We start from the raw sequence: 26,475 nt of genomic DNA, 5'->3' as shown, positions 1-26,475 counted from the left end.
ATTCTGTAATAATTTTCTCACATGGATCCAGGTAACAGATATGTCAGTAGGAACACTTCATTTCAGAAACCCGATCTTTAATTTTGGTTGCCTTTGCTTCCATTCTTAGTCTACAAGGAGTCTGGGCACCTCATTTGATCCTTAATTGCAGTAACTTTCCTATTTTTCTGTTCCTCTGATCTCAATTAAACAAAATTTGAATGATCATCATAGCATCTTATATATTTCTAAATGTTATAAAATTTGTTGATTGAAAATCTTAGAGATACAAAGGAGGTTTTTCTATTATTCAATCCATCTTTTCTAGTTTATAGATGAAAAAGATGCCAAGATTAATTAACTTTTAGTACTGTTGGGGTTTTAGGAATTTTAATTCTTATTGCATCTTACACTTGATTATATTGTAAAAACTGACAAATGCATTTCAAGTTCACAACTTTCTCCCCAGATCTTATTCAACAATTTATTAAACATATTCAGGGCACAAGTATGTTTAGGATAAAATTTTTTCTTAAAAGTTAAATTCATTACATGTTTTGCATTACTGATAATATTATATGATAAAATATCCACATTTTCTTTAAGGCTATTTTAAAGTTTAAAAATTATAATTTTTTCCATTACAGACATTAAGTTATAGCAAATATTTTAAAGTATGTGCAATTATTTTAAAATTGTGAATTATAAAAAAAAGCATTTTCTCTGGTATTTATTTATATATATTATGAAAAAATAAGGCATACTATACACACTGGTTTTATGTCATATTTACGTTATGAAAAAAGTTTTTAAAAGTTTAAAAAGCTGCAAGGTTAAATTTCTTGATATAATTGGGGAATATTGAGAAGTAAGATTTGCTTATCAGGGCTTCAAGTTAGTGAATTGGATCACAGAATTAATTCTGATGAACGTTGGGTTTTTTTCCCATGCTTACTTATGAAGAAAGATGTCTTAGATAGAAGTTTTTCTTGGATGCTTTGTAAACTCTAATTCAATCTAGAAACACACACACACTCACTCTCTCTCTCTCTCTCTCTCTCTCTCTCTCTCTCTCTCTCTCTCCCCCCTCTCCCCCAACTCCTTTGATTCTTTTATATTCAGATTTCCTACTAATCACAGGCAGCTTTGTTTGGCAAGTTCTAACAGAACTCACTCAAGGTGAAAGCCAGCCAGCTTTTGCTGGTAACAATGTATTCATACAGCATATGATCTCTGTCTGTTCAGGCTGCTTCTTGCTCTTGTCTCAGAAAAGAAAGGAGTGTTGCTCCTTTCCTGGGGTATGCTATTTGAGAAAGAAAGTAACCTAACACTAACTGCAGGCGGGGTCAGAGTGATGTAACAGGAAGCTCTGATGTTTCCCTTCTGCTGCTGATCACTTACAATCTGACAACACTTCCAATCTACTCAGAACAGCCCCTCTCTCTCCAGCAGAGAGTGTCACCTCCTGCCTTGGACCATCAGGCTCTGCTAACCAGAGCTCACCCTGCCTGCAGGATCACATTGCAAGGCTCTCACCTTTCTCACCTTGCTTGGGGGTAAATCTCTTCTGCGGAATCTCAGAAAATCAAATTCCATCCTGAGGCTATTTCACCAAGAATTTCCTTAGGAGCTGTGCGGGGGTAAGTGCATTATTCAACATAAATATATTTATTCTGAGTAGTGTTCTCAAGTAGTTTCACAATGTTTCTACCAAGAATTTACTAAGTGGCATTGAAATAATGTTGAAACTGTCTCATTTATTTTACATGTTAGAGAAACCACAGCACATTAACAAAAAGTGCATATAAAATCTATTACTACTGCATATTGTTATTTACAGGGATATTCTAGAAAATAAATTCACCAAATAATAAAAATCTAAGTGGATTAAAAAGCATATTCCTGAACAAATACCTTGTTCAGGAACAATGCCTTTTTAAAATTAGCTCTACTATGAGCTGAACTTGAATCATGACAGCTGGAAAGCATTTCTCCCCCAGGAAGGGTCTTTAAACTTTCCATATAATCAGAGTTCTAAGAAAGGGGCGAAAGAATAACTGCCCATGGGGTGAGTCTCACTCTGCTTAAACGCCAGGTGGAGTTAAAAGTAATCAATTTGGATTCATTATATTTACCTTCTATTTGCTTTTCACTTCTATTTAAACATGTATCTCTAAGTATTGAACTAATGGAATTTTCATTGTTCATTGTTGCCAGATGTGTTTAAATCTCTTTTGCTAACACTAAACTGTTTCTGTTGTATTTGGATCAAGGGAGAAATGCAAAGAGGAAAAACAGCACCCTAGAGTTAATTAAATGTAGATATTAGTTCTTAATTTTACCGGTATTCCTCTATAAGATTTTGGGGGGAGTGCAGGATATCAAGATATCCGTGGATAAAGAAGCTTAACAAAGCTTTCCCAAATGAATTTATTAGGTCATTAAACAGAGAATTAAATTATGTATTAAAAAAGAACTTCCAGAATAAAACTTACTGAAATGTTGAGATGAAACATCTGTTAATGCTCTTTCCAACAGTACAGACTGTCCTGGACAATTTAAAAAACTAATGTCTATGTAGTAAGTTGTTGGTATAGAGATTTCACAAATTTGTTGAGAAAGAAAGGGAGATGTCAGATTTGGGACTGAATTATGTTGATTAGCATATTTTTAAGTAATATGTGTTCTTACCTTAGTGAAATTATGCTCCATAAGATGTCCTTCACTGGAAGCATCCTAGGCTCAATCACTCATAGTTTGGCACAGTAACAGTAGACAATAGATTCATCCTGACTAACTTCTTAATGACTTTTTACTTGATTTTCCCACAGATTTCTCAACATATTGGAATCTTTAATTAATTTTATATTTATGATTCCTAAAAATATTGTGGCTGATTTCTCTTTTCAGTCTTTAATTCTACTACACAGTTCCCTGACACATGTGTAGAAATGGGAAAAAAAGTGTTTTTTAGAATATGATTTTGTAGTCTTTAGACAATTAGAAAAAGAACTGGAAACAACACATGAAATAACCCAATGTTAGTGGTTAGCTACAAAAATTAAAACATTATTTTAAGTCTGATTATATTCTTAAAAGGTGGTATTATATTAATACTATATTTTTCGATGAGTAACTCCTCAAACTTTTCTAATTATTTTTTAACTACTAGCCCCAAACACATAATGGCCTTGCATAATTAAATTATTCATATTTCTACTAATAGTACAGTCATAATCTTTGCCAAAATATTATTGAAAAACATAGGCAATGAACATTGAGGGTCATTAGGAAAAGACTTATTATTTGAGTAAATAACTGGAAGTTTAAAATAAGCATTCATATTTTCATATAATAAAGTTTGGTTTTTTAAAATGAATGTCAGAGTCTCAGTGCATGGTTCTATCCATAAAGTTAATTTACTTTTCTAGATGGTATTTTCCTATGATATCATAAAATCAATGCGTAGAGTCTATTACCAGTTCTAGATATGTAAAATGAAGCACAAAAATGAGAAGTTATATGATAAAAAAAAATAGGTTTAACCTAAATATTCTATTTTTGAAAGAGATAGGCTTTTCTTATTGTTTCAAGATTTTTTTTCCTAACATACTTTATCACATGCCAAATCATTATTTTATAAGTTAAAATATCAAGATTCATTTACTTTGAAAGAAAGCAGAAAACAGAAAAATATGAAAAAAATTATAACTGGATCTGAACTTCTAAAAATTATTTTAAATGAATGGCCAAGGTATGTGCACTTTATTCACTGGTGATTTCTAAAAAATTATATTCGGGTTTAAATGGAGTCTACATTTTAGCATATTTATAAGAACATTTACATGCACCTGTGTATACTACACTATAATTTTAATGCAAGTTGGAAATAAATGTCAGTAAAAAATTAAAAATACTATTAAGACAAAAGATTACTTTAGATACTCCATATTGATGTTGAAAATTTATTCAATAAGTACAAAACTAACAACTTTAGCTAACAACATTATTACATACTTCTAATTTAGATCATATTTGGAACCCACATAGCAATAATTTGTTATCAATTTTACCTCTATGTTTAAATTTTGATAGTAATAACCTTTGTGGATCATTTCAGACCTTTATCTTAAAATAATTTTAAAGGATCAAAATAGTTACTCACTAAACAAAACTTATGTCATACTTTATGACTTCGAATGGTTCTTGGAAAAAATAATTCTGCTTTCAGAGTTGTAATGACTGTGATGTCAACTTTTCAGAATACATATATATTCAAATCACATTTTTGTAATCTTTAGCTTTTCTTATCTTTGTTTAGAATTAAAGATGTTTTAGACGCATAAATATAACCATATTATTGCAACAGTTTTAATGAAAAACACTCAGAAAATCAAGTTTGTGGTATGCCTTAGTTCTTGACTTCATTAGAAAGTTAGAGAATACACTTAATGAGATGAGTGAATAGTACACAGTTATTTAAAACATTTCTCTGTATCTGGTTTTGAAATCTGTGGGTAAATTACAAGCCATAATTGTTCAGGAATATACTCTTTTTCTACCAAAGTACTTGTACTATGCAATATTGTTGAATTATGTCAAGAAATCGTCTCATTTCATATATGAAAAATTTCTGATGCAGTTGCGTAGAAATAAAAATTTATAAGAAATATAAATTCTGCATACTAACCAGATACCTCAGTTCTTTCCCATTTACTCACATGGACACCATTCCACCCAAATTCTTTCAAGAACAGTTACATAACTCAAAGATAGCTAGATGGTTTTCACACCATGATTTTAGTTTATTTACTTTTAAATTGGTATTATATATAATTTCAGCATAAAATTGGAAAGGTAACAGGTAGGATACAACTACTAGTAAAATTTGGGATAAATGTGAAGCAAGCATGATTTAGGAAAAAAGAACATTTAGATGAGATATGTGCTAATTGAATCATTAAAGCTCATTAAACTAATAGGAAACATATTTTTATGTTCATAGCAATTCTAATTTAAACAAAAAGTTCTTAATAAATTTAAATGATAATTTTTCATGTCTAATTAGTATTATAATTTTTGTTAAATCAGTTTAGATCAAATAATCTCTGAATGTTTCATATTTGAGTGATCTTAACATTGTTATTTTACTTTTAATTTAATAATCTGTCTTACTGAAAATGAAGAAATATATTTAATTTTAAGGACACCAAAATTCTTACTCTTTATTATTAAAAAATAAAATATTATCTCTGGATGTGAACTGAGTAAGGATATTTTTCCCAGGTTACTGAATAGAAGTACTATCAGATTATAAGTCATAAATATTTTCCTAGAACATATATCTTCTGTATTTTTCTTCAATTAGATTCTTAACAGAGAGTTTTATGCAAAACTAACATACTAATATATTATTGCTGGCAAAAATGGTCAAAATAATGCATTTATTTTTTATATGTAAAACAAGTTTTATCTTTTTAGTCTCCTATGATTTTAATTAAGTGTATTCCTTTTATATATTTTTATCAATTAAAAGGACAAAAATCTGAACCCAACATAAACCAAAGTAAATAAATAATAAATAATTTCTATGATAGTGAGGTTATAATTTTTTATTTTATTAAGATGTTTGAATAGAGCCCAGTTTTCAGAGAAACTTTATTCCCATTATAAAAAAAATCTTTATATGGTATAAACTTTTGTACGAACCTGTCGTCATTTCTCCATTCATATTTAGCTTAATGTGAGCTCAGTTGTATTTCTCAAATAAATTACAGTGATTTGTGTGTGTGTATCATTGTGAATTCAAATTCAGTGATATGGTAATATGGCAACTGAATGGTTTAGAAAAGTGCTCCTCTCATTCCATCTTAGTCACATGAAGGATCAATAGCACATTCTTAAACACTTAACTTTGGTTTTATCAATTAAAAGTTATATAAATACTTAATCCAAGTACTGACTTCAAAACTTTCATGAATGAGTCCTAATTTGAACCCATGTTCATTAATCAACCTGAAACCAATTGTTATGCAGATATTTTTTGCATATAATCCTCAGTTTTGCCTCCATTCTAAGGTTAATTGTAGGGGAGAATTGGAGCTTTGGTAAGTATCATAAAAGAATACATTGCTTTTTAATAGGAAATGAGGATTAAAAAGTATCATGAATACAAAACTATAATTTTTGTTTATAATTTTCCAGATTATTTTTCATTATGTGACGCAAAATGGGATGCTTACTTTAACTTAATTAATGGAAACCTAATATTAGAGTAACATGTTTAATGTTTTATTAATAAATCTGCATGTCTCTTTTAAAAATTTATTTCAGTAAATATGCCAATATACTTTGTTAGCTAAGGAAAGAAAAGCTTATATGTTTGTTTAGAAATTCAGGTATATGTTATTTATGAAAGTATAAATTACTGGACTTTGGGTTAGGGTCATTCCAATTTGAACCCCAAATTCACCACATAATAGCTCCCCTTTCACATATACAAATAAAACTGATAATCAGACTGCTTCATAAGATTCCATATGTAATACATGAAATCATACATGAAACATGTTTAGCAGAGACTTAGCAATTAGTAGATATCAATAAATTTTAGTAATAATTCTAAAACTTCTGTGAATAAGACTGGGACTATAATTTTTTTCTATACCAAAGTTTATTCCTAAAAAGAAACATACAGAAATTAGAATACAATCTATTCATAAGACAAAGAATGAACAAGTGTGGTTTATAACTACAGATTCAGAATGGTCATCCTTTTTCTGTGGTATAAAACATGCCCAATGCATGATAAAACTGATGTTGTTAATTACTATTTCTACAGAAATTAAGCATTTAGACAGTACCTTCATATTAACAATTTTAGATGGTATATTATGCAGATATTATTGTGTTTTCTACTTGTATGTATGAAACCCAGTGAAGCACATGCCCAAAGTCAAGCATCATGGGCAAAACTCTGGTTGTGACCTAGTCTAGTAACTCTAAATTCTAAACATTTTGTACAACTGTTGTCTATTTTCTATTATTAGACCTCTTATTACTGATATTATAAGAAGTCGTTTTCTGATACTGATTCACCAAATTTAATCTTTGTTAAAACAAGAGTTAATTTTATGTTATTTATTTGAATTTTGTATTAAATAGTATATTAGATGGCAATTTAGAAGACTGACAAGACATTTATGTTGTGATTACTGTAATAGCTGTGGAAGCTCAAAACAAAAACATTGGAATGATCCAATATACTCAATTTTTAGAGTTCCAAGTTTTTCTTGTGTTTTTCTTTTTCTATTCTTTTCCTTTTTTGGGGGGGAGTAAAAATGTCTTTATTAAAGGAATCTCTTGCTTCTTACTACGCCTAGTGGTAAACACATATTTTCTTATTTATTATTTTTCAAAAATGTAAAGAAAAAGGACCTGTGCAATAGAATAACAAAAGCACAGTTAGGTTTGGAAGACAATTTACTCTATTTGTTTTTGAATATTTATGAATTTGATTCACTTTGGGAATGTAACAAAAACTATAAATTCTTTCTCAAGAAATAACAAACTACACTCAGAGACACTCACATTTTGTGAGTAGTTGCATGAGTTTCTTGGGATCTTCCTTTTTGATGGATCTGTATGTTCTCTGCATGTCATTCTCATAGGGTTTTCCAAATGTTCTTCCTCTAACCAAATTAATATCTGTCATCATTCTGATTTCTGTTCCTGTTATAATTTAATTCTGTCAAAGAATACCTATATTTTAACTTAAATGATTAAGCAGTTATTTCTATTCAAAGGTGCTAGGATTAAACAGCATGACATTTATAATGGGTACAAGTTCAAGGAAATCATCTCTTATAGTATGAAAAATCAGAGTTATCTTAGAAGCAATAGAAAAGACATTTCAGAATACCTTCACCAAGGCACATATAACTGTGAGCCAAGTAGGATTCATTAGATTGCTTTTTATTTCAGAAGGTTTTTAAAGGTTTGTTCAAAGTATAGATAGAGAAAATATCTGATTTGTCAGTTGTTGACACTTCAGACAACACTCTAATTAATACACTGACTACTAATCTTATGACGAGCTGACAAAGTTGAGTGGCAAACAGCAGTATGGGTTGAATTCCTACCTGGATTGCGCTCTTTGCATGCACCATGGAGGGAGGTGGTGTCCTCTAGAGCAGAATCTGGTCCTGATTACTTCACCAGCAGGGAAGGGCCAGGAACATCACAAGTGCTTGTGAAACTGAGACTCATGCTCATAAACTCTTTGTAAATTTGGGCATATTTATTTTGAAGGACGAAGGCTGGGTGGAATCTGGTTCATTAAATATGAATATATATTAATTTGATGAACAAAAAGACAGTCTCTTCTGATAATTTTCAAACTGAAAACATGGAATCCAGTCTGGTAAATCCTTTTGGCAGTTATAAAATTAAGGAGTATAGCTGTTGTTAGGAATTCAATTAATTAAAAATGAAATATATTGGAGAAAAACTATTTTGAAGATTTCAGTGCTGTCTGGATATTATAGAATTCCATATTTGATCTTATCTCATTTGAAGGCATTCCTGTTCAAATTAATGTAACCAGACATTCCCAAAGCTTTATTCTTGGGAAAAAGCACTTTGTAACCACATTCATTTTGTTTTAATAATTTACAATTTCTTATTAAATTGACGTATTCATATTAACAAACCAAATTCTATCCAGCCTATTTGGTTCGAAATTAATGTATCAAAATTAACGAGTTTATATTTTGATTTTTATATAACACAAGTATCCTTCAAAAACATCCATTAAGTGTATAATTTTTCAGACAAACCTTGAAAGCTGTTTGTTTACTGAGTTCTCAATGGCCTCAATTCTAGTACTATGAAGAGTACATGTTCAGGACATTTGAGGTTACATGTAGTTGCTGAAGCTGGAGACCTGGATGTGTTTTCAAAATCTATTTAATAGTCCCCTAATTAGAAATAGTAGACTCCAGCTCGATATATCCTCAAAAGATTTAATCATGATGTAGGTCTCGTAATTGCATGTGCTTTAAAATGGAATAAAAATGTTAGCTGTTAACACTTGGGCAACACTCAGCTCTAATTACCCCAAATAATTTAGACTTTGCAGATATTGTCCTCCATTGTTGTCTACATTTTCATTGTTGTCATCAGAATGATGACAGATATTAATTTGGTTAGAGGAAGAGCAATTTGGAAATAATTACAGAATGTTACAACCATGAAAGGTAAACAGTTAATATACAAACTTTTCTATCTGGATTTCTATCACAGTGTATCAATTCCAGTTGTGAAAAATTATTTGGAATAAAATAAATTTTCAATAAGCAACAAAGATCATTGTGTATCACCTCACTTACATAAGAGTATAACCAAAAAACAATTTTAAAAGAGTACAATAGATGTCAGTAAGGAAGTACAAATTTGAATGAAGTACCTGAGTACATTTCCAAATTTATCCTGCTACCTTCTCTATTATCCATCACATATTATCATTATAGCATTTGAATAAGAAAAAAATTCTAATCTTCCTTATTCATGGGTCTGTACTTCCTAGATTACAAATATTAGAGTCTCTTCTTCCTCTTTGTTGAGATCCTCAGCTCTAGACAAATTTCCTTCTTGCTAGGACTTCTGATATAAATTGGCACAAATTTAAAGGAAGGTAAATATTATCTAAAAGAGGTTTCTTTGAGTGAGCATAAAATATTCTTCTCACAGAGATCAACATACCTACTCACCTCCCCACAATGTTGCCCAGACGTAACCATTTCTATAGGGCTTACATGACCCACCACTTAAAATCAGCCTCCACTGGCACTGCCACAATCCTCTTGCCCTCTTCATGGATTTTAGTTTGTCCTAAATTCTTTTTATTATGCTAATGAGCTTAATGACCTTGCTGCAATGCATTTACTACAATGTACATATTTGTTATGTAATTACTTATTTTCTTTCCATTCCACTAACATGTAAGTATTACAGGTGTACATATTTCCACCTGTGTTTTTTTATTAATTTATTCTAAGCACTGATATAAGTGCCTGCACATAGTAGGTGCTTAAAATTTGCTTAACAAATAATTAAATGGATGAGTGGGTGTTTCTTTATAGCAGTCTCTACTTCACAGACAGCTGAATATTTACTTTATGTTATTTTCTATGCAGCACACAATAGATGCTGCAGGTGCAGTCCTGAAGGTGCTAGAATCATTGCACATTTCTAAATCTAAAATTGTCACAAATTGCCATTTTATAATTCTTAGACCAATCCCATATTTATCCCTGCACTGTCTTTGTAAGAGTGACTTTTCCAACTAGTATAAATGGCAATGTTGCTCAGTATTTTAACACAAAACGTTGAAACCTTTCCACAAATGACCAAACAATGGCTGGAACTGGCAGAATTTCTTGTTGAAACTGGAAATCTTGCCAACTGTTGCCTCCTAACAAAAGCCATGCTCTATTATGTATTGCCTCCTGGACAGTAGCACGAAGAATCTATAAAAGGAAAAAGAAAAAAACCTTAGCAGTGGAATTGAAAGAAGTAAATCAAGTGTTTAAAATGCATTTATGGTAGAAGACAAGTTCTATTTAATGAAAAAATTATACATATGTTTGTTAAGTGTTGATTACTAAATAATTGAAAAATAATTCTAAAAAGAATGCTGCTAATGACCTTTTATCACTGAATACTTTTGTAAATTTTTAAACTTCAAGGTCAAAGGACTAATTTATAAATTTGAATGTACATATTTGTGATTAAATACAATCATGATTTGTTTGAGATTCTTACGATAAACTTTCACATGATATATTTTGTGAATTGACACAACTCACAAGTTATCACAATAGATATCTTTAGTAATTTAGATTCCTCTTTTTTAAAATCAAAGAACTAACTTTATTGTTTTATTTTAAAACAGAATTCCAATCATTCATTTATCAATATCAAATAATATGTCTGTGATAAAGTTACTATCACAAAAGAAAGAAAACTGTGTCCTAAAAAATGATGTAAACTTTTTAAGAATTAGTCTACATGATTTGTTCCTGGTGTGCAAGGATTTCTGTTTGTTTTTGTTATTTTTTCACGAATATATTCTAAAGTCCTGTAGAGGTGACTCCATGTATATATGGAGCAAAACAGCCTAATACTGTACAGCACATAGTCTTTGTCCCAAGTAGCTTAAAATAGAAAATAACAATAAAAAATAAACTTGGGTCCAATTATAATTTTAAAAGAAGTGTGACAATTATTAATTTCAGTGGGTTTGGTGAAATGGTAGAAAATATATGCAAAAATAAATTTCATGTAAATAAATCCTTCACAAATTTTCAGGTCAAATACTTTACCCTTAAAATTTGAGGGAAAAGATGACTAATTTCTCAGTTTGCAAAGCACTCCACGCTCTCTCATGTCAGTACTGGTACCTAGAGTGACAAATGGGTGCTCTCAGTATTCCTGTTTAGAAAAAGGCAATGCCAAAATATTTGTTCCCTCTCATCAAGATTCAGCACAGGAAGCAAATATTCTTGAGAGTCTTCTCTAACAGAATACTACTTGTAGGTTGAATAGTCTATTATTATAATTGTAACACTAATTTAAGCATACAAAATTTACTGTAAATTTTTAATAGTTTCACTAACTATTGCAATTCGCTCCTCTTTTCATGGATTTTGTTTCAGTGATCTTTCAGCTCTTAGGTGTGCTGGCTCACCAGGACTACGTCAGCATTCTATTCCAGGAAATTGGTAGAAGGAATGGAGACATGACTAACTAGCCTTTACCATGAAATAGGACCTTAAATTCAATTTGTAAATTCATAATTATACCAATAAAATTTTTTATAAGTCCCATTTTAACTAATTCCTACTCTTAACTCATTCCTCACTTTAGATACTTCTAAAGAAACCTTTACATGTATCACATTTTTGCTCACATACTTTAAAGCAAATATTTGAAAGTTTTAGACACCCTACATCTTCCTCCCTTCAAGAAAATTCTAGAACACCACATTTTGTTGCAGCTGTGGTTATGGAGACTTTGGCAGATGGCAACAGTTAGGGCTTGGAGATTCACACAGAAGAAGAAATTAAAGGAACAAGATTAGGGAGTGAAGCACCAACCAGAAAAACTGAGAAAGTTTCAAAAAATTCTCACCTAGAGAATAGAAAGATTTGATTCTAAGAATAAAATTTGCTTAGTAAACTTTGCTTATTGATATATAAAAGTCTTTCAGTTGCTTACTCTAACATTTGGGATGAATAACTTCATCTGCTCTTTTGTTTGGGAAATGGGGTTGAGTGTTAATCCCAAGAGTCACTCATTGTATCAAGAGCTGAGAAGTGTTTATTAAGAAGTCATGAGAAGCAAACATCACCTCTTGGGTGGTAATCACTGCCTTCATGTTCTAAAGATTGAACCCAGTTGCTCAAGATAATGACTCTACTTTAAGGGGAGGGGTCATAGATTTTAACTTACTGGCAAGCCTTAGTCTTTCAGAACAGTTTCTCAACAGTCAGCCCAGAAATTGAGCTACTTTAATCCTATCACATAAAAAGGATTAAAAATGTTTGGTAAAATGAAAATCCTTCATTCTAAACCAATTAAATCAGTCTTGGGCACACAGATGGAAGTGACACTCAAATAATCAATGGGAGCCCTAAAACAGTTTTCTCTTTACTGAACTCTGTATATTGTAAGGATAAGACATTAGGTTCAAACACAGAATGACAAAATAAAGAAGTGAACAAGGCATGTGTTTAAAATCAAGTGATGGTTTTGTAAAATGACTCGATACTAAGTATTCATTCTCATTGAACTGCCCATAAATAATAAGACATATGTAATACTTGCTCTTACTATTATTAGTTTGTGATTTGAGGGCATATTTCCCCTGTCTGAATCATTTCAATCTAAAAGTCTTAGGAACTTGCTAATGATCCAAAATACAACTTTAAGACAAACTTTTGTCACTTTCACTGGACTTGGGAGTAAACACACACACACACATACACACACACACACACACACACACAGAATCACACAGACTCATACGTATGCTTTGATTCAAGCATCTGTCACAATTGGCGTCATTAAATTCCATTCATGTAACTAGGAAAGTAACCTGGAATAAAATAGAATTTACCCACCTAAATGATATTTGTAATCTCTTAAGTGTATAAATTGTTCATGTGGCAACAGCTCTGAAATTGTATAAGGGTTCTCTTTTTAATATTCTTACAAAAGGAAGTAAACTTTCAGTACTGTGTGAGCCAGCTCCATCTCCCACCCAGATTCCCCAACCTGTCCTAAATGTTACATTTTCATACATTTTGATCCATGGATTCAAAGCAAGTATTTGATTATAGAGTAAGAACTCATACTCTACATACCTTTCTCATAAAATAAATTTATTCTCATTTATTACATCTCTTATTATATATGCAATATGTGTAGCATGAATACACTGCTTAAGCACTCGTTTGAGCAGAACCCAGCTCATACCTCCTGTTCTTCTCTGACTGACTCACACATACATACACAGAAGTAAACCATTAAACTAAACTTGCACTAATTATTCCCTTGCTTTATTTTATGACTTTACCACATATGTATATGTCTCTAAACAATATATTATTTAACTTTACTATTTTTATTGTTCCTTTTACAAAAGTGGAGCCATCCAGAATATATTCTTTGGAGGCTTTTCTTATTTCATTCAGTTTTATGTTTTTGAGACATATCATGGTCAAAGTGTGTAGCTGTAGTTCCTCTCTTCACACTGTTGCTGTGTTCCCTTGTATGAATGTATTGGAATGTAATTGTCCTTTGTCCTGCTGAGGGACATTTGGATTACTTATACCACTTGACTATTAGAAACGAGGGAGCCACAAACATTTTCTGCATTTCTCCCGGTACTCAGGTCTCTGAATTTCTTTAGGGAATATATGTGCGAAAGGGATCGCAGAATCCCAGCTATCCATTGTGCTTGTACCAATGTATCTTCCCACCAACAGTACATGAGGTTTCCATTGCACCATAATTTCCAATGTTGTATATTATTGTCAAACTTTTTAATTTTTGTCAGTCTGGTGGGCGTAACATAGTATCTCATTGTGGTTTTAATTTGCTTTTTCCTGATTATGAATCACAGTGATTTTGTATGTAAAGTGAATTAAAATTTTCCTCCAAAATGAAACATTTGTTTCTAATTGAGTAGTAATGAATTGAAGTGGAATTATGGTCAAGTAACTTTTTGCTTATAATTATTTAAGAGAAGGATGAGCTCTTTGGTTAGTTGGTCCAGGAGAAGGAAAGAATATGTTTTGTTGTTTCGAAAAGTGGAAATTTAAGAATAGCATTCCTCATCATGAACAAGAACACAGATGGGTAAAGATAAATAATGCCTAAAGCATTATCAGCTCTAACTTTCCATTTCCCTTTATTCAAAAACTTCATCAAATATCTATCAAAATCTCCTCTAAAAAATAAAGAGAAAAAGAAAATGAATAATTCGTGTGTGTGTGTGTGTGTGTGTGTGTGTGTGTGTGTGTATATCACTTTTAAAAGTACTTAAAAGAATTTATGGAGCCTACAAATCTGTATATGACTGTGTCTTTCTTCTTACTATTATAAAATTATTCCTTATATATCAAAACATTGTAGAAGACATTAAAGCTTATCTTTCACATAATTCTTCATTTGGTACCCATTTAACCACCTTTATAGCTACCAACTGAATTTAGCCAATGTATTTCTTTGAGGTTATGATTTCCTCAATAAATATACTTGTGTATTTATTTTTTTCCTTAGCTTAATTATTGTGCTTCACTATGGAAACATTACATGAAGAAGTCTTATCTATTCTAGTTTGCTCTATTTCTTTTCTGTGTTCTCAGGATTTTTTACATTATATCATCTAATCAGTTTAGTAAAGGATAACAATTGAACAAAATTAACTCTTTCAAGTTTTATCTGGTTATCTTTATGATTTTCATCACAGTTTTAATAATATTTCTTTATGAGCTCTCTTATTGAGTGTTAATCTCTTATTTATGTGGTTTGTTATTAAAAATACTGATATTTTTAGAAAAAAAGTATTAGTATATGCTAACACATAGGTTATAATATTTTTAATACGTGACACAGTTACTGATCAAAATGAACTCTTTAATAAATTTTCTGATAACCAGAAGTGATCATTTGTATGTCTAAAGCATCAAAAGAGCAGGAAAAATTCTTTCATACCATTTTTGTCTGGGATGAAAAATGAAATCTTTAAAATCATGCAGAAAAAATTTGTGTCCTTTTGTCAATTTCTATTTCTAGTGACATTTTCTAGGGAATTGGGAAAGTACTAAAAATAAACTTCAACTTTGAACCTGCTAAATTCCATATGTATGCCAATAGTCTGAGACTGACAAGGGTATTTATTTTTTTCCAAAATAGCTTTTAGATAATCCAACTTCTAAATATATTTTATGTTAATTTACAAATACATATCTCTTCAATATGACCAGATCTTGATCCTAATTGCAGCATATTTTAGTTTATAATTATATATAATAAATTATTAAAATGCACGAAGGTATAAAACTTACGAGGTAATTGAAAGATGTAAGAATTAAAGATTCTTAAAAGATTTTATTGCAGAAATTGCTTTTAAGAATGTTTCTTAATATTTTTGAGTGTCCACATAAAAGAAATCCTTACAATAGCGCAGATTACCTTAGGCATAGCACAAATTGGTGCTTCCATAAGGGTGAAGTCAATGAAAATTCAAATTACAATATGAGTTAATTGAGATAAACAGTCTATGTTACAAATTTGCCATTTTTGAAGTTATATAAGTCCAATTACCTTTTAACTGTAAAGCAAGGTAAATTAATTTGTAGCAATACCTTGTTTTCAATATTAGTTTGGACCTAGAAAGATGTAAGCAAACCATATTTATATAAATTCAGTCTTCGTTTAAAAGTGGATGAATTTAACTTGTTGCTCTCACCCTATGTGCAAGGAAAGTTAAAGCTCATTTCTGACTCTACCCTCTGACTCCTTCTTGGACCAGACCTCTGACCATGCTTTGCCTTCATTAGTCCACCTTCCCTCCAAAGGTTTTACATAGATTACATTTCTTTCTAGCACTAAGATCTTGAACAGAAAACATCTGCCTTCACATTTGTGACCCATAGAACTGTCATTCTTTTTTTTTTAATGGATTTTTCAATGATTTATTTATTTTTTTATTTTTGGATGATGATATATAATGGGGGTGGGGTGGGGAATGAGAGACGAATGGAGGAACTTTAGATTATGTAGAAGGAAATGAGAGGGAGGAGAGGTATGAAAAATCGTGGCATGACACAGATATCATTACCCTATGTATGGGTATAATTACACAAATAGTGTGAATCTATATCATATACAACCATAGAAACAAAATGATATAACCCACTTGTGTACAATGAATCAAAATGCAGTCTGGCATTTGCAAATAAGTGGATGGAATTGGAGAATTGTCATTCTTAAAAGATAAGATGCCAAGAATAAAATTTTTGATTTCTTACTGACTAGCTTAATGGTAACCTAAATATGACTGCTGTATCTTTTCCTAAGTTCCCATTCAAATGCAGCATTTAAAATAGATGTTTATGGTTTTAGCAAAGAGACAAATTGGTAATACCCTTAAGTTGTAAAAATCCCCTATCCACTGGTAATATTATCAAATTCACAGGCATGTTCTCTTGTCATCTAGGGCCCTACGATGATACACCAACCACTTGTGCTGCTACCTGTCAAAAGTTTGGATGGCCCTACTTTCAGGTATCGCATATGTTCCAAAGAATACTCATGGCTAATGAAAGTAATTTGTTGGATTTCAAATAAAGTTAAGGATATTAAGAACACCTTAGTAATAGAGAAATTTCAAAGAAGGGCATATAGTTAGCTTCTGAATAAAAGGAAACTTTGAAAAGCAATCCACCAAAATACTAATAAAGATGGAATTATGAACATCTGTCAAACTTTCAAAATTATTTTCTTGGGACATTGGAGAACAGAATTAGCCCCATGTTCTTGTTCCTTTGACCAGATGACTCAGAGTGTTAAATTAATTTTACTATATCCTACCAGATTTAGTGATACTAGTAAAGAAGTAATATTAGTTAAATACATCATGTATATGTATATTATATCTATAACTTGCAGCTATAACCATATGTGTCATATATATATGAAAAGAGGAAAAAATTATATTCAGTGTTATAAGATAATAGAGCTAGGTTATTCATTTGAGCTACATTTCTTTCCTCTGTAGAGTTCTTCGTTTTCTGACTCACACAGTCAATATGATACTTCTGTAAATGTGGTTAACACTTTTTCAAAATTGGAATATAAGAGGATACCTTATTTATTAGAAGGGAATAGGAAAATGGAGTGTGAGTTGTTTTAAAAAATTGAAATTCCTGTCTATACTATTTTAGTACTCCCTGGAAAAGCAGTTTCAATTTCAGTCCTTGGCATGAACTGCAGGCTTCAGGGTATTAGACTGCTGTTGCAAACAGATTTGTCGGCATTATAGTGTAATGGCAAATAAAATATTAATTATTCAGCTTTTATTATACTTCATTGCTCCACTTCCCTACAAAATTAAAGTAGATTTCTTGCTCAAACTTAGTTTTAGACTGGGAAGTGTTTAACAAGTCAATAGTTTATTGTCTTGATAAATCATAATAACATTAATGAAAATAAAGACTACTAAGTTATCTTACATTCAAAGCTGTGTGACATAATTCTTTCTTCTGAACTTAAGCTGTGATTTTCAATCCCCAAGTCATACTGCTGGACCCAAAAATAGAGTGTGTGTAATTGTTCTTTGTCCCACAGCATGTCTTTGGGAACTCATCACTGCTGTTCTATCCTTTTATGTGTCAGCTTCCTTTGTATATTACACTTCACATGACTCACTGTTCCTTAGCGCAAGGTTTGAGTGCTCAAAATGCCTACTTATATCTGACAGCTGGATTTTTCTTCCTGAAGTTTTTTATGTGATGTGGTGCCAAATCAAATTTTATAAGGCCCCCATTTTGCTTAGTGAAGATTATAGAGGAAAGAGCTTATAATGGAAGAAAATTCATTTAGTAGGAAGAACTGGTTTTGGCCTCCCACTGTATGTACCAGTCATTTCTTCATGTGCAAATTAAGAGGATTATACAATATTTTTAGAGTACTTTCCCAATGTATAATTGCAATCTATATTTGATAATTTGAAAGAAATGAATTGGAAGTGGCTTAAAAGTAAAAGGTGCTTATTTCTACTGCTTTCCCTTTATTAGCTTCTCTCACAGAATTTGCAGAGCTTTGATAAGATTTTGTTGTGAGAAGTGAATTGCTAACATCATAATTCTTTTTTTATTGCTAATGAGTGCAGTTTAAAGTGTAAATGAATCTAAGCTCAAGCTAGGAGGAGGTTGGGAAAATTGTCCTGACAAAGATTAAAAATGTAACTGAGAAGGAGGATCAATTCGCCATTGCAAAGGAACACAGAACTGAGACTAAAGAGACAGGATTCTTGTTCTAAGCTCATCTACCATGGCTATGGAATATATGGCAATTCACTGAATCTTCCTTAACTCCTAATCTGTAGATTTATAAAATGAGCAGATTCTACTGTTCATTCCTGATCTGAGCTCAGACCAATCACTTGGTTATTAACCTGATTGCCTGAGTTTCCTCAGAGGTAAAACTTTGAAAATCATAGTATTTACCTTGTATGTTGAAGAAGTTTAGTATTACTTTTTTGTGTATTATAATATAATATCATTTGCCTTTTCTTTTTTTTTTTTTAGACCAACATATTTTAATGTAACAAAGTAGGAAAGTTAATTGGTGTGGTTTCAGATTCTATGGTGCAACTAACCCTTAAGAAATTACCATTTTGGCCATGCGTGGTGGTGCACACCTGTAATCTCAGCAACTCTAGAGACTGAGACAGGAGGATCACAAGTTTGAGGCCAGGTTCAGCAACTTAGTGAGACCCTGTCTCAAAATTTTGTTTTATTTATTTTTGTTCTTTTTAGTTATACATGACAGTAGAGTATGGGCAGGCCGTATAGCACAGCTCATTTGCCTTTTCATTTCTAGATTTGGTGGCTACTCTGTATATTGATAGATAAAAGTAGATGTGTAAGTAGTTAATGCTTAGTGTTTTGAATTTAGTAAGTCTTCCAAAAGTGATCACTATGGTTATCAATATCATCATCATCACTTTATTAATTCTAATAAATATAATGATAATTCAGTCTAAAAGAATTTTATGAAAATATTAATTTACAGTCATTGGGCAGGAAAGTTTTAGACTAAAATTTTGATCTATGTTCATATTTCATTGCATAGAAGTTTTTAAGCAGAGGGGAAGAATTTCATGAAAGATTAGAATAAGTTTACATAGTAACAATGAAGATAACTACAAAGAAAACCTAGACATCACAGCACAGATTTTAAAATGTCACCTGCTCACTGGGTGCATGCCTGTAATCCTAGTGGCTCAGGATGCTGAGGCAGGAGGATCTCGAGTTCAAATCCAGTCTCAGCAACTTAGGAAGCAATTCAGGGAGAACCTGTCTCTAAGTAAAATATTTAAAAGGGTTGGGGATGTTGTTCAGTGGTTAAAACCCCCTGGGTTCAATCCCTGGTACTAAAAATAAAAACTAAAAAAGTCATCTATTCACATAGTGATTTCTTTCTACCCTTCTCTTTCTGGCTATACTTGTCCTTTAATCCCTTCTTTTTATGCACCATGAGTTTTCCTCACTTTTTTCCAAGGGACATCTTAAATAGCTCAATGTAAAAATATATTTCAATAGAATAAAATTCTGTGGGGGAAGGGTGGAGAGTAAAGTAGACTATGATTTCAAGGGGAGAAGTAAAGTATAATTTCCAAATGTGAAGAAGAGCAAGCACATTCACTTATTTTAATGAATGTAGTAGGTATTAAACTCTTTGTGAATTTATATTTTATTTGGAACATTTAAAAGAGTGATATGTTATAGTTTCAAATGTCAACTTTTCAAAATGTGCCAAAAATTACATGCTTTGCAACTGAGCTGTCAATTGAAATGGGTAAAGCTCTTCCAAAGTTATTTTATAAAAAGTATCAATAAAAAAAAATTGAAGAATATTGCTTTCGACTGGAGGGTTTCATTCATCTTTTTACTTTCTCCCCCATGAGGAACAAAATTAAAATAAGTTCATCAATATCATGTATATAAATTTTCTTATCATGGAAATACAATGAGTACTAATATCATGAATTTCAAGATATCATGTATTTTACCAGAACAACTAACTTCACCTTTCAAATTTGACTTAATAACAGGATAATGCAATTTCAGCACAACATGTATAAATCTGTTGGTTCTATAAGAAAAGAAATAAATATGACCTTGAAAGTGATGGGCTGAAAATATCAAAAGGGTTTCACTTTTGATATTAAGGATAATAAATTATAAGGAAGTTAAGAAAGACCAACTGCAACTAGGGATGTGTAATACCATGTGTGATAATTTTGTGATATAACTATCAGCATTTAGCTTGTTTTTATTTTTGATAATAAATCATACATGTGCACAAACATAAGCTGTTAACATGTATATTGTTATAAAATGTGAGAAACCTCCATAATAACTTTTCTAAGCTCTATTGCCCCATTAAATAAACATTCAGTTCAACCAAAAAAATTTAGTAAAACAATTTTATCAAATTCCACATTTGCTATGTAGGACTCATTCAGTCCTCCATTAAGAATCTGACCTCAGGCCAAATTTTAGTTAAGGTGCATTAGACCCAAGTGAATTCTAATAGTCAATTAATAAATAAATCTAATAGTAAATTATAAATAAATCTAATCGTGCAGATTTTCCCTATATAGGAAAATCCACATTAAAACAAACAAATAAAAACACTTTGTTGTGCTTAAATATTTTATTTTTGTCTTTTTTGTTTTTAATTGTGTCCCCAGACCTGACTTAAGCTTCTTTTCAAAGCAAGTTAGTTATCTTTTATGGAATATATCAATTTTGACAAGCTATTTCCTGTTCCTAAAATGCATAGACCTATTGTGAATACAGTAAAGTGGAATTTTCTTTCTTTTTTCCTGATCTCTCTCTCTCTCTCTCTCTCTCTCTCTCTCTCTCTCTCTCTCATTGCTGGAGATTGAAATCAAGACCTCACACATGCTAAGCAGGCACTTTGCTAGAGCTATGCCACTACCTGTGCCACTATTCATTCATATCTATCAGAGTTATCAATCTGACAGTTCTTAATTTCCAACCAGCTCTTCTGCACTGATCATCTTTATATCTTTCCAACATTATCCAATTTTCTGTCCATATTACTCCATTAGTTTTTGGGTTCTTATGAATGACCAGATGCCTATTGTCTTATTGCTCTGATACATAGAGGCCTACTAATATGTTTAATAATAAATATATTATTTATGTTTCTGTTGCTTATTAAAAAATAATGAAGACAAACTGGGCACAGTGACACATGCTTGTAATCCCAGCAACTCGGGAGGCTGAGCCAGGAGGATCTCAAGTTCAAAACCAGTCTTAGCACTTAGCAACTCAGCAAGACCCTGTCTCTAAGTAAAATATGAAAAAAAGGCTGGGGATGTGGCTCAGTGTTTAAGTACCCCTGGGTTCAATCCCTGGTACAAAAAATAAATAAATAAAATAATAATGAAAACAAATTTGCATTTATGCATTCATGTTAAAATGAATAAACTTCTACCTAAATCATTAAAGAAATGCCTAGGATCTATGAAGAAGCAAAGGGTGTGGCTTAGAAGGAAGGCTCAGTCATTTACTGTATTTTTACAGGAAGTTCCTGCTGTGACTAAATGCTCTTTGCTCTCTCAGACTGCTGTAGATACCTCACAAAGGAAAACTCAACACAAACATTTGCAGCTTTTAATATGCTGAATCTAAAGCACTTCTGCCAAGGAGAAACAGACCATGGGTTTAAAGGAAAGGAAAGTTATGATTCCATAAGCCTGGTAAATGGACCCGCCAAATTATATATTCTGGTTCACATTTTGTAGTGGCTGTTTGGAAAAATATTTCTTTACAGTCAAAACAATTTTTATGACATTTTGTTATTATTTTTCGGTCTTATATCTTTGAAACTCAAATTCATCTTTGAAAATTTTTAATATTGAAACAAGAAAGCCACTTATTTATTTCACAGTCCTATTTAAATATCATAATACCAATTGTAATCTCTATATTTTCTACTGGAAATCTGTTGCTTTGGTGTCATCTCTTGGCATGGAGCTTCCAAAAGCCCTATATTCACATCTTCTAATATATTAGCTTTGTAGGGTCTTGGAGCTAGAAGGAAACTTATCATAGTTTGATACAACTCACATCATTTATAAGATAAAAACCTGGGAAGCAGAAAAATTAAAAGACATTAAAAGAGACAAACTAACACTTGGGGTCACAACTAGAATTAGTATCCATTTATTTTCATTTTATTCACATTGACTATTTTATAAATTGTCCACAAACTAATCATGTCTCCTAGAAGATATTTATAAGCAACACTCCATTCTTCAAATTTAATTTTTCACCATGTTCTTCTGCAGATTTTCTTATATATTGAACTTGGAACTCAACAAAACAATCTCTGATATTTACTGTAAAATCCTCTGAAGGGATTTCAGAAATTTCACAAATGCCATATACTATTAAGTCTATACTTCAGGAAACCATCCCATTTGGATTCACATCCACTTCATTGTCCATTGAATTTATCAAGTTATTTCCTAAATTGAGTACATAATATGCTGATTTCATCTTAAATCGCAGAATACTTATTGCTGCACGATCTCCCATGGAGTATTGTACAATTCCTATTTCAATAAGAAATATGGTTGACATTTATATTGAAAGTTGTTTTTTACCCTATCAAAAAACATTCTGAAATTGCTCTCCATATCCTGAGAAAATAAGGGTGTCACTCAATTAGCATAGCTGATACATGTGCTTACACACTTTATGGACACTTTGCATATACCAGGTCTTTCAATTCCCATTTCGTTGTGTTTCTTTCTTTATGCAGCAAGTTTTACTAATTTTCTTTTTTAGCACTAGAGCCTTAAGAAACCAACCAAATAAGTGGATTAGACAAGGAGGGATGAAAGGAAGGAAGAGAACATGGGGATAGGAAAGCCAGTGGAATGAATCAGACCATGTTCCCATGTTATTTTATGAACACATGACCAGTGTAACTCTACATCAGAAACAACCACAAGAATGGGAAGTTATACTCTGTGTTATTTATAATATGTCAGAATACACTCTGTTGCCAACGTATATCTAAAAAGAACAAATAAAAGAACAAAAAAGAAACCGATCAAATAATCAATGTTTGTATTTAAAAAGGATTGAGGGAACATCTCTTCTATTACACAAAATGAAGCTGGACTTGTTAGAAGGAGCATCAGCTAGTTTTGCACTGGTGATTAAAGTACAGACTGCTTGTTAAATGTAATTCTTTTAATAAATTGTTTTTAAGTGTGCTTGAACCCTTATATATAAATCATATATAAATATATTATCTGAAATGCTTTCAATTGAATTGCAGTAATGAAGAACACTTGAACTGTGGATAGAGTTGGCTGTCCACCATTTTTATTTACTATGTACTTTTGCTGTGTTGGTAATAGATTTTTGAATCAGAGCTCAATGCACCTGACTTTCCTCTTATACATAAGGTGAAAACAGGATGGGATGCTTCATCAAACTACCCTTCCTTTTGTCCACTTCCTGCTACCCTTCCACCAGCATCTGTATGTATGTAAAATGCTCTTTGTTTTGCTGCAAGAAAGGAAATTGTTTTGTGGGGCCTCACCTGTGATGATGTGGATATAAAGGGTGGCATGGCATCGTTCCCCCATGGGACACTTTAACTGATTTGGAGTTTCTAGGGAGATGAAGAAGAAGGAGCTATTTTTAAGAGAGAATTAGTAAAACTCCGGAGAAGAATTATGTTGGTGTAGGGGCAGCTTAGTAAAGACTAAAGTCAAAGGAAATTTTCCACCAATTCCATGCAAAGCTCTGGCATCCTGAGAGTTGATGACTTGGGGCGCCATGGGAGATAATGTCAGAATAAAGTAGAAAAGCTTGCAAAGGTGAAGTCACTTCAATGGACAACAAGGGCAGAAAACATAGACAAACGAGGTCAGACAATAGAGAAAATAATGCGTAGTGATCCTAGAAAAGAGAATGGCTTGTGAACCAGCCCTTCCAAGAAACACTCAGGATGCTGTAGGATGCAGGAGGTCTTGTGCTCCAAGGTGCAGGTGAAAGCAGGAATTTGTGAATTATTGATAATATGACTTAATATTCAGAGGCTGACAGGACCTAACAAGGTTTAGTCACAGAAAGAATTAGGAAGAGTTTGTTTAGATGAAATAAAGATAAATATTTACAGAGTATAGAATTGAAAATAGGACTTAAAGTGTTTGAATTTATGAAAACATTATGTGAACTATAGGAGTACATGGCTGATTTGAGTTCTTTTGTTTACATATGAGTCACCTGGCAACAGGAATGTATGTGATCTGTCCTGATGAAGTTATTTTTAGATGGGAAAAAGTAAATATAGCTATTTCCATGTGTGTGGTCTTCCTGCAGATCTATGTAATGCTAAGAATTAATCTGTTTCTTAGGCAACATGTGAATTCTTGCAAGTCAACCATGATATAATAAATCCGTATTCAGGTAACCTTTAGTGTGTTTAGGGGAAATTGTCAAATGGCTTGAAAACCAATCCACAACCTCAAAATCCTTGCAGAGCATTCAATATTCAGATGCATAAAGTCTGCCTAAAAACAAAACTCTAGACCTATATTATACTCTATATTTATTCTTAGGTAATCCAAGACATGAGAACTAACTCTCTCATCTTCTGATCTGAACACTAGTCTTCCTTTACACCTCAAATCTTTTTTTTTTTTTTTTGGTGGGGGAGAACTGGAGATTGAACTCAGGGGCACTCGATCACTGAGCCACATCCCCAGCCCTATTTTGTCTTTTATTTAGAGACACTGTCTCACTGAGTTGCTTAGCACCTCACTTTTGCTGAGGCTGGCTTTGAACTCACAATCCTCCTGCCTCAGCTCCCGAGCTGCTGGGATTACAGGCCTGCGCCACCATGCCTGGCTCGACTTTCTTATATCCCTTATTTATACATTTAAAAATTCTTTCTCCTTTTCACTTGAGATGCCACTTACAGATATATAGTCCTGAAATGTAAATCAATGTTACCTCTCATTGATTTTACACTCCTAAGTTGTGTGAGGCCCTAATGATTTATTTTCCTCCTGGCACAAGTTGACAAGACTATATCTGGTTTATCTGGTTTAAATGTGTCACATGAAGATTGTATAGGCACTATTTTCTATTGTGATTTTTGCATTAGGGTGAGGCCCTCTACTTTTTTTAATTTCTAAGAAGAAATGTGATTATGATTATCAGCCTATTTGAGCTATACCTTCAACAAGTATCATTATACTTCCACTTGAAATATGAAAGCATAGTTTAAAAATGACAGATTTTTCTATGGTATGGATTGCAAATATTAGGTCATAATCTTATGAAAGAACTAGGATCTGTTTCAGAACTAGGTGATTAAATGATAACTAAATGATTCTTTTAATCAAACTGATTTTGACATGAAAGACAAAAGCTTCTCTTATGTTCATTATCTGGGAATGATCTTTTTAAACACATGAAATACTAGTACCTTTGTTTACTTAAACCTCTACATAAAAATGATTTATCATTTTCTTATTCTGAAGACTCTCCTAGCAATGTTGGGATATGTTTTGTTTTATGCATTTTTGAGTTCTTTCTATTAGGAATTTGTAGTTTAGTTTGACAGTAGCAACTACGGGCTGAATGATTCGTAGGGCAAACAGAGGTTAAGTCAGTACGTGAGCCAACTTCTGCTTCCAGAAAGATGAGCATGTGTGCTCCAGAACTAAGTTATTAATCATAGCTTTTAAAACTGCTGTGAATAATGACAATATTATGCAATGTATCTTCATTATGTGTTTAGGCAGACATCATGGAATCTTTAGAGGTAGTTTTATACCCTAAACATATGAGCTCAGGAAAGTTTTTTTAAACATACTTTATTTTAACCTCACATAACAGAAAATATTTTCTTTTGTGTGAGCATAGATTGTGCTTTTGCAAACTAAAATGCATGTCTTTGTTCTCATCTTTGAATAAATAAAATGACCTACTAATGGATAAGAAAGAATTTAAAGTGAGATAATGTTTGAAATATGATTTATAAAAAAACATTTATAAAATTCTTGAAATTTTTTCACCAGCTTTTACTTTAAAGCCAAGCTCTCAGAGCTGGCCCAATCCAGTGGTTTTCGTTTAC

The 26,475-nt window shown here is 31.9% G+C and overlaps 1 protein-coding gene across 4 annotated transcripts in view; it reads left to right on the top strand.

Annotated features, from left to right (window-relative positions):
- The first annotated feature begins 1,362 nt into the window (after nucleotides 1-1,362).
- Nucleotides 1,363-26,475, top strand: part of Calcrl (calcitonin receptor like receptor) — a 98,906-nt gene continuing 73,793 nt past the window's right edge. For 2 of the 4 annotated variants that reach the window (XM_047545446.1, XM_047545444.1), the window contains exons 1-2: nucleotides 1,363-1,619; nucleotides 16,769-16,836. The gene's annotated coding sequence lies outside the window, so the exon portion shown is untranslated. The remainder of the gene's footprint in view (nucleotides 1,620-16,768; nucleotides 16,837-26,475) is intronic. The other 2 variants (XM_047545448.1, XM_047545447.1) reach the window with 1 other exon arrangement.

Source organism: Sciurus carolinensis, chromosome 3 (assembly GCF_902686445.1).
Source record: "Sciurus carolinensis chromosome 3, mSciCar1.2, whole genome shotgun sequence".
In the NCBI taxonomy this organism is placed as follows: domain Eukaryota; kingdom Metazoa; phylum Chordata; class Mammalia; order Rodentia; family Sciuridae; genus Sciurus; species Sciurus carolinensis.
This window is presented reverse-complemented; position numbering and strand designations above follow the sequence as displayed.